Source organism: Salvia splendens, unplaced genomic scaffold, assembly GCF_004379255.2.
Source record: "Salvia splendens isolate huo1 unplaced genomic scaffold, SspV2 ctg261, whole genome shotgun sequence".
In the NCBI taxonomy this organism is placed as follows: Eukaryota; Viridiplantae; Streptophyta; class Magnoliopsida; order Lamiales; family Lamiaceae; genus Salvia; species Salvia splendens.
In genome coordinates this window covers 2,495-15,768 of record NW_024598900.1, presented here as the reverse complement: position 1 = coordinate 15,768, position 13,274 = coordinate 2,495, and the positions used below count along the sequence as shown (strand labels likewise).

Here is a 13,274-nt window from a genome sequence, read left to right as displayed (position 1 = left end):
CCTGCTCATCCTCTGATATTCTAGATCCCACAGATCCCAACAAATCAAAATAGTTCCTCATTTTCCCAATATACTCACTCATGGTGAGTGAGTCTTTCTTCAGGTTTTGCATCATTTGCCTGTACTGCATTATTTTTGCAGTAGATCTGCTTGCAAAATTGGTCTCCAAGGCACTCCAGATGTCTCTTGCTGATCTCAACCCAACAACAAGGCCGAGAGTTCCTTCTGAAAGAGAAGAAAGAAGCCAAGCTGCTACTCTTCGATCTTGCCTCTGCCAAGAAATGAAGTCTTCATTTGGAGCGACGGATCCTCCCTCACCTTCTGCAATGAAAATCGTCTGAGGTGGAGGCTGCTTTTCTCCATTCAGATAGCCTTCAAGGCCATATCCATACGCTGTGACATCCACTTGTTGTTGCCACATCAAGAAATTGGAATCAGTTAACTTAACTGAGATAGGTGGGAGTTGAGAATATTGGGGTTGAGTCCCTTGACTCTGGACAGCTCCTGTTGAAGATGAGTTGGAGCTTGCCATTTTTCGAAAACCAACAAGGAAGGGAAAAAAAAAGTAGTATAGAGACAAGATCAAAAAGATCTTGCTCTGATACCATGAAAAGATCGACACAAAACCAGGAGCAAGAAAGCAAGAGTTAACATAGCTGAAAATAGACTTGAAATTTCAAATGTCACTGTTTCATTGATTGCGTTGATATTGAATACAAGCAGCTATATATACTAGAGTATGGAACAATCTAGATCTCTCAAACAATTCTGATTACACAACTAAACACACTTAAGAATCTAATCCTAACAAACTGCCGTGCTCCTCATTCCTTGTAGCAACACGTCCTTGAACGTACGGGAGTGGTCCCATGCTTTATAAGCAACAGCTGGACATGATGCCGAACTCCCTTCTCGGCTCATAACCGAACTCCCTTCTCGGCTCATAACCGAACTCCGGCGTGCATCTTTCTTTCCAGCCGAACTCCCTTCTCGGCTCATAACCGAACTCGGACGAACTGCAGAGTGCGGAGCCGAGGCAGAGTGCGGAGCCGAGGACGAACTCGGACGAACTGCAGAGTGCGGAGCCGAGGACGAACTCGGACGTTCAATCTCAACACTTCTAACAATTATGACTATTTATTTATTTTGAATAGACCTAGTCTTCTTCGGCAGCCTTTTGACTTTCTCTACTTACACATTATATTCAACTTTATAGAAATATTAAGTAAATAACCACACTCCAAATTAAGGAAATTTAGAGATTTAGAGACAGGCAGATTCCACCATCGGCTCATAATTATAGAAAATTATAGTCACTTCATCCACTATTCTTTTTAATAATGAGCAACTACAATTTAATTGCAAAATTAGTAAAATGAGGAGATATGGAGAAAAGGTAATTGAAATAATTTTGAAATATAATGTAATTCTAGAATGAGAAACTTGTCAAATACTTAAAGAAGAAGACTAATAATTGGATAAAAAAGGAAAAAAATTAAAATATGATACGCAATTGCGGACAGATGAAATATTATAAACTGCACTAGGTGATTGTGGGATTTTGTGACAAGTTGAGGCCATTTTTTGCAGTTTTTTCTTATTCATTTTGTTTCAATCATCGAATTATTGAATTTACTATTTCCCCTTTTCAACGCCTAGAACTAACCGTTACCGCTTCTGTCCGAAAAAGGCGACACATGAGAGCATCCACATCCGTGCTCTCGTCAACGAGCATGTACGTGAGTCCGGATCAACTTTTACTCCTTGCTCTTAAGTAAGAGCACACACCACATTCGTGCTCTTCCGCAATGACAAGCTCAAGGGTCTACCATTCTATTATTCAATTTAAATAAAAATATTTCCACAATATTAAAATGCATTAAAAATAACCGGAATAATATTACAAATTACAAAATAATTAAAAATTACATAATTAAATCCTAAAAATTAAAATTTTCATAATTAAAGTCTTAAAAATTACATAATTTTAAATCCTAAAAATTAAAAATGACATAATTAAATTCATAAAATTAAAAAACCCACTACTCGTGGCCGAATTTCGCTCAAATGTGTTTGATTAGGTCTTCTTGTAACTCAACGTGGGTTCGGGTATCGCGCATTGTGTGCCTTGTTTCGATCCTCTCACCCACCGTCGTATGCACACCTAGGCGTGGGGGAAACCTCGCGGTTGAGCTTCCGGCTTCATCCTCGTCGTAAAAGCTAGACGTCCTCGGTCTTTCGTCGGCTATAATCATGTTGTGCAAGATAATACACGTGTACATGATGTCGGCGATATTTTTCACGTACCACAGCCGAGACGGGGCTTCACAATGTTGAATCGGGCTTGAAGGACCCCAAAAGCTCTTTCGATATCTTTACGAGCGGACTCTTGACGCTGCGCAAATCATCTCTCACAATGGGAGATGAATGAGAGATGATTTGATGTGAAAAATGGATGATGAATGTGTGTATTTATAGATGATTTTTTGGATAATAAAAATTAAAAAAATCCAGAAAAACGGTAAAAAACGGCCATATTTTTAGGATGCTGAAAAAATATATATTTTTTAATTTTTGGTATTATTTTCAATTTTTAAAAAAAATTAAATTTCCAACGGAAATGCCGTTGGCCAATCAGAACGCGCCACGTCAGCTGCTCGCTGGCACGGACGGACGGACAGCGTCCTGCTCACCGCTGCGGATGCTCTAACTATTAATATTAAATTATCATTGTGACATTTTTACCAAGCAATTCTATATGGATTTACAATTTTCTATATATTCGGAATTAAATATCCTATTTAATTGAAGAAAAACAAATGTGAGCAGAATCTTTAGGTGTGCATTTTTTCTCCACTTCTAGAAACAATCAATTTAGGCACCAAATTACATGTTAAACCAAACCAAATTGATACAATTGAGTTTGAATAATTATAAAGGTACTACTCCTACACGTGTAGATATAGGTCAAAACGAACGCACCTGCACCGCACGAAATACTATTAAATAGAATACCCAATAGTGAAATTCCGATTTCCACACCTATAAGCCAAATGTTTATTCCAACCAAAATTGATGAAACACACGTCCCCAATAATTTTTACCTAATATTTCAATTTTAGAAATTCACTGAATTACCTTCTCCGTCCAGATGATACATTTCCTTCTTGAGACGTTTACGTATTTTCTAAAATACTCTTTATTTTATTTGCATTCATATTTTTACTCTATTCATATAAATTATATAACAACGATATATATCAAGCAAAAAAAAGTACTTAGTTTAGAATGAAACATAGACAGCATTACTTTCTTCATCCAGATAGCTGAGTTATACTCCCCCGTCTCTCAATAATTATCCAATTTAATTTTAATGTGATTTCAGGAAATGTAAGAGAAATAGATAAAATGCTTCCAATTAGTGAAATATGAGTAAAACTTTTATATACTCTTAGGTACATAGCAAAATGTGCGTGGAATGATTAATAAAATATGCAACATACTTATTATTTATTGTAAAAGTAAAAGTGAACAATTAATAGAGTCAGATGAAAATGACCGTGGATAATTAATATGAGGCGGAAGAAGTATTATTTTTTGTTAATCTTAAATATAGTTGATTCTATTATTTTTTTTGAACAATAAATTATACTATTACATTTTCATTTTAACTTTTAAAATCAATTTTTAAATTACGCATCCTAAATAAATGCTTTAAATAACTTGGAAGATATGAATATTACTCATTTTCTCTGTTAACCCAAGTAGCTTGAGACAGATAACATTTGTTTAATATTAATTGCTTAGAGATGTGTGCCAACTGGATAATTCTGTTATCCAACATCTATCATTTTTCAATAAAACCACTAAATTTCAATGTGTAAATAAAAAGTATGCATATGTGTTGTCTATATTCATAATGGGTATTTATGTCCTCTTCAATTTGCCCACATCCACACTTGTCCAGCTGCCTCCAGATTCATAAATATTCATTTTTTTTTCATTTTCGGTATTTAATGATATTTTTATATTTGTTTTTACTCTTTACATGTTCATGTTAAATTCCAGATTTCAACAATACTTCCTAATGTTCAGCTGGCTATCATTTCCGCTTCAAAACTGGTAAGTATTTTTTTTCTTCCCTCCCTTTTTCATTTTATAGTATACTAGCTTTTATCAAATACTTGTAATTCTATTTATAGTACTTACACGGTTACTCCAGTAAATACTACTAGTATTGCAGTATCATTTATTCTATTTAAAAGAATAATCTTCATTTTTATGTTTATTTTTATTATTATTTTTATTTATTGAGAATATTTTTTCTGTTAGATTTTTACTATGGTCCCCGCATTAACTTTCGGAATATATGGTCCAATCACCGGTATCAACTTCCGTAAAATCAGCAGAAATCTATTTTTAGTAATTTCCATCTTCCAAAAGCCGAGGTGAAAAAAATAGTCTCAAGATCAGCCATGGCCTCGACCTTCGAGTTTCACGATAATCACTCCCCCATACTTGCACGCAATGCTCCTCAGATCTCAACACAAAGATGAAAAATAACATTAGTAAAAATTAATAACAGCAACGAAATAGTAATGAAATATTGAAACAAACGACCGGAACTTACCTCATACGAGCCGACGGACGGAACGTAAAATTGACACGACCGAACGGAACTTACCTCATACGAACAGCGACGGAACGGACGAACGGATTCAACGGATAACGATACGATACACGTAACGGAATTGGTGATATTTTCAACCAGCACCAAACACTAAATCATCACGCAATCATCTTGATCCTTGGATTTAGATTCAAATTATAGTTTCATCCTCTTGCTATGTGAAATTCGATTGGATTCATTTTAATTAGATCGAGAGTGCTCTAGTTTCAAATCCAATACGTTCTTCATTTGGAAATCATATGTACAACCAACACAAACATCAGCTTCCCTGTTCCAAAAATTGCTCAGGTGTCGCCGCTGCGGATCGTAAGCGACTGGTGATTTTCGAGTATAACCAAACCTGCATATTCGGCTTGCTCCTTCAGATGTCGTCGGCGCTGGACATGACCGAGAGCCGGCTCTGCCGCGGCCGGAAATCGGCTCGGCGACGCTGCTGGTGCGAGGACGGGCGAATCAAAGCCGCGAGGGCTCGCTTCACCAGATCTCCCTCCACAGTGCCGATCCGCACCAGAGAATTCGTCATCGCAGATCGCCTCATGTTCAACCGGTTCGGCGAGTAGGAAATCGATTGATTACCACCACCGCTGTTTTTGTGCAAAGCGCATCGAAACGAACCTGGATGATTCGTCGGCGAGCACAGGCATGTCCTCTTCTGAATATTCCCGCCGCTCCTCTGCACGACCTGGTTCCGCGGCGGCGGCGCCGCGATCGAGCGCCGCGGTGATATAGATCTGTCGATCGCGAAGCGAACGGACCGCGACGGAGGCGGCGGGACAGGCCGTGGAGGTTGACGCGCGTCGGCGACGCCGCGCGGCGCTGGTTGAAGAAACCAGCTGAAGGAGACGACGAATAGTAGCTGGACGAGGCGAACGGTGACGAATCCGACGTCATGAGCGAGGAATTCCGGTGAGCGGCGGCGGCACGGTGCCCCGCCATAACCGGGGCGCTCGACCTTCTAGAAGACGTAGCCATTGGTTTTTCCTTTTCCCTTGTTTCCTCTCGAAGAAAGGTATTGTTTCTAGGGAAAGAGAGGAGAGAGGGAATATTTTAGTGGTATTTTTCTAAAGTGCGCTGTGGCTCTTCAGTTTGGCAAACCTAGTTGGTGTCAAAGGGCAGATTTATAGTTGGGGAAGGCGATGGCACGTCCGTAAATACGAGGCAAGGAGAGGGGTAGTGCGGGGAAAGGGAGGGCAAAGTTTGGTCTGGAGGTGGGGTCCAGCATCAAAAAGTATCATCGCGGGAATCTCATCCAACGGCTGCGAAGCGATTTTAATATGCCGGAACGACACGAGCTGAAGTCGTTTTAGAGCATAAGCAATGACGCTCGTCCCGGTGGAATTCCGACCGGCATATCGGAATTTCAATCGGACGTCCGCCATTGTGCATGGTAGGCACGGATACGGAATTTCGTCGAGGACACCGCAGTTTTCGTCGCGACGCAGCGCGGACGTTCGCCATTGCGTTGACTCCCACGGACGTCAGTGCGGAATTCCCGTTTATTGCATTAAATGTTTTTTTTAATTTCTATAAATACGTCCCGTTGAACTTCATTTCATTCGCATCACTTGTATTATCGAGTATCTCTCTCTAAAAATACATTTCTTTCGAAGAACAATGGAGCACCATGATAACGATTCCCCTGCCACTAGCAAGTCACCGGCGCCTTATTTTCCCGTCGGCAAGAGTGCCGGAATGTCGGGGATGATGCCCCAATCTCAAATGCCATCGAGAATGATGCTCGGGTACTACAATATGTACACGCAGTGGTATGAGATGATGCCCCAAATGCCTGGGGCGAGTGCCGGAATGTTGGGGATGATGCCCGGAATGTCGGGAATGATGCCCCAAATGCCGATGATGATGATGCTCGGGATGATGCATGGATCGCATGTCACAGCGGGGGAGTAGGCAGGGGGTCCCCCAATCGCCGGTGGACAACGTCTATCGGGTTGTCCAACGACACTATATGGATTTACTGTCGACGGACAACCCGACGAGTTCTCCTCTCGAGACTCAGTTCACTGGCAATGACACGTTCTCGCTCGAGGAGTTGGGGATTCTCCGATCCGGAATTCTCCCACCGACGCACCACCGATGAAAGTGAGGAGTGGGGACAAGGCGAAGGAGGGGACGGGGCGTCCCGATGTACGGTGGTGAGCAGAGGGCCGCTGAGGTGGGGAAGGATCCAGCGGGAACAGGAGGGCCGTTTGGATCATGAACGAGTGCGTCGCGCTGACGAATGCGTGGATCAGTGTAGTGGATGATCCTTACGTCGGGTCAAACCAGCACATCAACCGGATGTGGTGGCGCATTAGCCAAAGCTACCTCCAGTTCAAACCGCCATGGGAGAAGCCTCACAACGGAGAGCAATGCCGGAAACAGTGGGATCGGCTGAAGAGGCAGCTCAGCCGATTTGCCGGCATTTACACAAACAACCTCCGCTCGGTAACCAGCAGCATGTCTGCCGAGGATGTGAAGCTCCTGTCTCATCAGCAGTCCCCCGACACTCAGTTGGGCTTCGGGGAATTCAAATATTGGGCGGTGTATCTTGTGGTGCAGTCTTCGGTCAAGTTCACTGCAGGTGTTGAATCTGGCTGGCCGAAGCGGATAAAGATCAGCGACTCTGGAGAGTACAGTAGCAGTGTCGGTTCCATGGAACTCCCCCCGCTGAGGCAGAGTTCCCGACACCCACATCGTCGGCCCGCCGCCACCGCCCGGTTGGGCAAAAGTCCGCGGCGCGGATGGCGAGGGGAAGCACCAGCGGATCCGCCGAGGCCCAATCGGCAGCACCCGCCCAAAACGATCCTGAGAACCCCTCACTCGCTCGCATCGCGACACATGAAACCTTGTTACGTGCAATGGTTGAATGGCGCCAATCGACCGACCCCAATTACAAGCGGTCGCTTAAACCCCTTATCAACAGTATGCAGCGCGATTTGGGGTTCGGAGACATGTCGGACGGTGACGGCGGCGGGGAATCCGAGGAGTTAGAAGCCGATTTTTATTTTAATAATGTAATTTTTTTAGTAGTTATGTATTTTTTTTATAATGAAGTATGTTTTTTTTAAAATAAAGTGGTTGCATTTTCTCCGTATTCGTGTCGACTATTTAATTCCGTAAATTTCTTACTTTCGGAAATTGTTTAATTTGTGAATTTGTGAATTTTTTTAATTGTAGGAAGTCCTTCGGGATGTCTTTGCGGATGTCCGCCACTGTCCAGTGGAAATTCCTTATGACGTGGCAGTGCAGTGTGAAGTCCGTATGACGTGACATGAGATGTTTTTGGAAATTTTGCGGGAAATTCCGCGCTATTGGTGTAGCTCTTAGGCCATCCACAACGCCGTTCCTATACCGTTCCTTAAACCACTATTTGAGGGCCCAATGTACTTTTTTACTTCATTCATTAACTAAGGAATGGAACCTGCAACCCTCCGTTCCTTAACCGTTCCTTAAATTACTATTCATTCAATTTCATTTTTTTTTATTTCCAACCCAATTCAATTTAAATAAACACACTTTAATAAAAAAACAAACACACTTTATTAAAAAACACACAACATTAAAAAAAATTCAACTTAAACTTAAAAAAAATAAAAAAAAGCACACAATTAAAATCCTAAAAAATAAAAAACACAAAATAAAAAACACACAATAAACGTGGGAAAATAAAAAAACTACTCCGCCGGCGAATCATCCTCCGGAGGCGGTCGAGGTTTAGGGGAGAGGAGAAGACCAAGTAGTCCTGCCATATGCACAATTCCGTTTCCACCAGCCCGTGAATTGGGCGTACGAGAAGCGAGAAGTGTCCGCCATTGTGGTGGTTTATGTACGCCACCATAAGTGTGTCTGAGCCTCATCTGCTGACGTGTCCCACTCGCGGAATTGGAGAGGAATTGATGTTGATTTAGGAAGAGTAGATGTGTAGTTGTGTGTGAAATGTAATAAATTAGGTGTATTTATAAATAGAAAATAAAAATAAAAAAAAATTTAAAAAAAGTTTAAAAAACGGTAATATTACAGTTAATTTTTTTTAAAAAAATTATTGCGTCATCTGCTGACGTGACCCACTCGCGGGCCGCGAGTGGGAAGCACGCACGAAGCGGGGAGCGCCACGTCGCCCCAGTGCGTGGCGGCACAAGCCGTGCCGCGTTACGTGCCGTCGGCACCCGGCACGGAATGAGAGCGGAATGGTCGCCGCAACGCGTTCCGCGGCGAAACCGTTCCGGCGGAACGGCACGCGGAACGCCAGCGGCACGCGTTGCGGGTGCTCTTAAGCAATGAAATGCTTCGACCGTTACGGCCTAGCCGCCACGTATTACTGTAGGGTTGATTTACGGCTCGCAAATCGACATGGAAAAGATAACTAGATAAGTTTAATGTTTGATTTTTAGGATAATCCTAAAAAAGGGTTAATTTGCTTTATTCAATATTATAAAATTCGAATTGATTTTTAGAATTATCTCATAGTTTGTCTATGCTTTTGCGAATGGACAAGAATGATCTCACTTTGAAATTTATATTACAGTATAATGATAGTTATTTCGTTCGGAATCAAACAGTGCATAAAGCTAATTTTTGAATAAAAATATGACAAAAGATTATAGAAAATTTAAGTGACCTCTGTTGGAAATTATTTATCATCATATCTTTGAGAATACCTAATTGAATATAAATAAAGCAAAATTTTTGAACATCATGTATTTTACGTATTAATAATGAACATAATGGATCGAAAACTTACCTTTATGACCCATAGCGGAAGCGATTAGGGAAGATGGAGAGAACTTCCTCGGACTTTCTTTGATGTAGTGACGCAACTCCAACTCCAAGGATTTGTTTTTCTGTGTTTACGTGTTCTCTGTAATTTGTGTGATTTGATGAGATCACCACACTTGTATTTATAGACAGAGAGGACAAATCCATATATATCAAACCTTAATGCCCTTTCCATCAAAGTGACTATTAAAATAATTAATATGGACGCATTCTTATTGATCAAGAATATACTATTAATTGATCACAATCAATTCTAATCAAGTCATAAATATATGTATGCACGTTTCTTTCCTTAATAATCAAAGGAATCAAATAATCCTTTCACTTAATAACTCAATCAAATACGCATACATATACAATAATTATGTTAATATATTCTTATTTTCCTTATTAGCAATACACTAATAGTAAACATATATATTAGTCAACAATTAATGACTAATTAGGAAACATCACATTTAAATCAATGCATTCAATTGATAGCTAATTAATTAAGGAAAATGTGTATTACACCAAGTTAATGTATTATATTAAAAATCCAATTATATTTAGGATTCTATCCATGTAATTTATCTTGCAGAAATAAAATTTTCCTTGACTTCACTTAGATATACAATTAGTTTGTTATATCCAACTCTTGATTTTCCTGTATTCTAACACAAACAACTTGTCACGAATCAAAGAATCATGGGTGTGGTTACGGCTCGAGCCGAGGACCTTCTCCCTTGTAGCGCAGGCAGCTTAGCGAGCCGCCATTGCGGATGCTAGTAATAAACAAGTTAATAGCCGAGAAGCTTAATCTAATTTAATACTATAATGGTATCAATAGGAAATTTGAAAAATCTCTTTTTTAATAGTAGTATTAGATAAAATATTAAATTGAAATATAATATTGGTTGGGGGAGTTGAGAAGTTAGTGACATTCTCCAACCTTTGGAGATATATAAGGCCAAAATAATTCATATCAAAATAGTCGTCTAAACCAACTCTTACTTGCACCATCCGTTTTATATAACTATTGCACAATCTTACTTTCGTGAGTCGCAATTTCTCATTAAGAAAAGCATAATTAATAATTAATTAATTAATGACACAGTATTTTTGGAGGAGATTTGGACTAATCTAAGTTGACATGCAAAATATTTCAAAAATTCGAAACATATTTTGAAATAATCCAACAATGAATCACATCTTCGCAAATCCTACGTGTGTACAAGTATTCAATCTTTAATTAATTTTAGTAATACTTATTTTCAGAACAATAATTACGAATCAAATAAAACTTGAAGGGGAAAAAAATACCCTAAGAAAATATTAAGTTTTTATGACAAAATATAGTTAAATATAAATAAAAAAAATTTGAATACAATAATATCAAGTAGTGGTATAAACCTAAAGCATGGATACTAGCATGATGAACTTATGCTCACTACATAGTTTCATTTTTTTTTATTTACAAGAATAAAATTGTAAATTGATACCAACAAGTTGATGTTATCCAAAATGAGATGAGGAAGTTGACGTTATATAGCACTTTTTTTTCTTCACTATGGCCTACCATGTTTAAGACACTATTTTTAATAATACATCTATTCTATTTGAAATTGTTAGGCGCCTTTCGTGTAGTACTTTGGATAAGTTTTTGGTTTTTCCAAATATAGAATGATGATGATTAATGAATTAGTACATTTTTGGTCGAAAGTAAAAAAAAAAATATTTAATTGCAATTATCAAATGTAGAGTAGTGGTGGTTTGCAATATTTCATATCTTCATTTGAAGGGGGTGAGTAAAGTTGTAATTCGCTTCGATTAATTTTCACTGATGATTTTGTTAAGTGTGTGAGAAGAAAAGATGGTGCGAGTAATAAAAATATTTGGTGAAATGCAAGTTAGTAGTAGTTCAATAATTGCTAGTTTAGTTGTAGCAATCTTTCTACTCAAATTGTCAACAAATTATTGAATGCCATCTCATCTTATTGACACCATTTTCAAAGTATTATCGTTTTTATTGACAAAATGATATATAATGAAATTGACAAAAGATAAATCAGACGGAAAGTTATCTGTTTTTGTTGAGAATGGGTCATTACATATATGTGGAATTGGGTGTGAAAATTTTGAAATTTTCTTGGTGTATGTCTTCTTCAATTAGGACCAATAATTTTGTGACACAAGCTATTAATTTTACACATATTATCATTTTCAGTTTAATGAATTCAAATAAAATTGAATAATAATATTGTTTCTTTAAATAAGATACTTAATCTTGAAATAATATTATGTTTTCTCTTTGGTGATGTGGGCTGTGAGATATAATAATAGAAGGGAGTAAATATTTCAAATATGTTGAAGGAGTATTTTGGAAATATGACATGAACTTAGTGGATTAATAAAAAATATAATAAAAATAAAGATGTATTCGTTAAGACTTCTATATGTTGAACAGCCATTTATAAAGTGATAAAAAATTGTAACAATGACATTTGCCTCTATCTCTCTATTTATAAGAGTCGTCTCTTTCACGTAGGCTGCACTCTTATATATGTAAACTTTATCATAAAGAAATGTATATACATAATAAATGGAATAATATAATCAAATAAAACCAAATAAAGCTACTCGATGCTGATTCGGCATTACTATAATAAAATTCATCGACGTAGGATGTAAATTTTGGCCACTGATTTTATTTAATTGTTTGAATAGATTTGTATAATAGTTAGTTGTAATCGGGTAACGGAATGGACCATAATTGTGCGATATATTTGATTTACTACTCCATTTAGCATTGATTAATTCATTTGACTCATCAATATATTTTGAAAGTGTATTAATATGCATCTTGTATTTATTAATAATTAAACCAAGTTTGGGTAAAAGTTCATATAAACGGCCACATCGAAACGCTTTTTCTTTCAATAATATTCTTTTTATTACATAACCAATAATTTATTACTATTTGTGAGTTCTATGGATGTAACAATACGCATGTGAGACTTTTTGTGACATTGATTCACACAAGACTTTCGATAATTTGAGCATTTTGAGAAATAAAATACAACTATTTCATCCATAAAAAGGCTTATTTGTGAATGATACTCCTATTTTAATAATGTGTAATAAAACATGATAGTCAAGGAAAAAATAATAGTTAAATAAAGTTCCATGAATAAAAATGATAGTAATAATTTTGGTGATGGAAAAAATAAAATGAAAAATGAGATTATTTTTTTTGTAGACAGACGCAATATAAATTATTCGGTCTCGATCCATATATATATATTATATATATATATATATATATATAATATTTAATTTTCATAAGTCTATGTGAAAGTGTGTCCATTGCAAACTACTGGAGCTCGGCTCTGAGCTCGGAAATGAAAGCTCGGCTTTGAGTCCGGTTGTGATCGAGTGGTGGAGCCTCGGCAGCTCCGAGAAGAGATCAAGAAATAAAGCTCGGCTTTGAGCTAGCCGAGAAAGGCAGTTCGGTTGATAACCGAGAAAGGCAGTTCGGTTGATAGCCGAGAAATGCAGTTCGGTTGCTAACCAAGAATGGCAGTTCGGTTGATAGCCGAGAAATGCAGTTCGGTTGCTAACCAAGAATGGCAGTTCGGTTAGCAGAGCAGCGGTTATAACTAACTTTGGGAAATAGAAGTTAGTTGGATTTTATTTCTTGATTGCATCTTGTATAAATAGCTCGATAGAGCTCAGTAGTGAGAGACGCAGAACACAGATTACACACACAATTAGAAGAGAATTCTTGCACTAGCTAGCGTTTGCTTAGAGTGATAGATTGTGAGTGTGA

General features: G+C 38.2%; 1 pseudogene; it reads right to left on the bottom strand.

Annotated features, from left to right (window-relative positions):
* Window positions 1-4,891: 4,891 nt before the first annotated feature.
* Window positions 4,892-5,764, bottom strand: LOC121789515 (annotated as a pseudogene).
* Window positions 5,765-13,274: the final 7,510 nt, after the last annotated feature.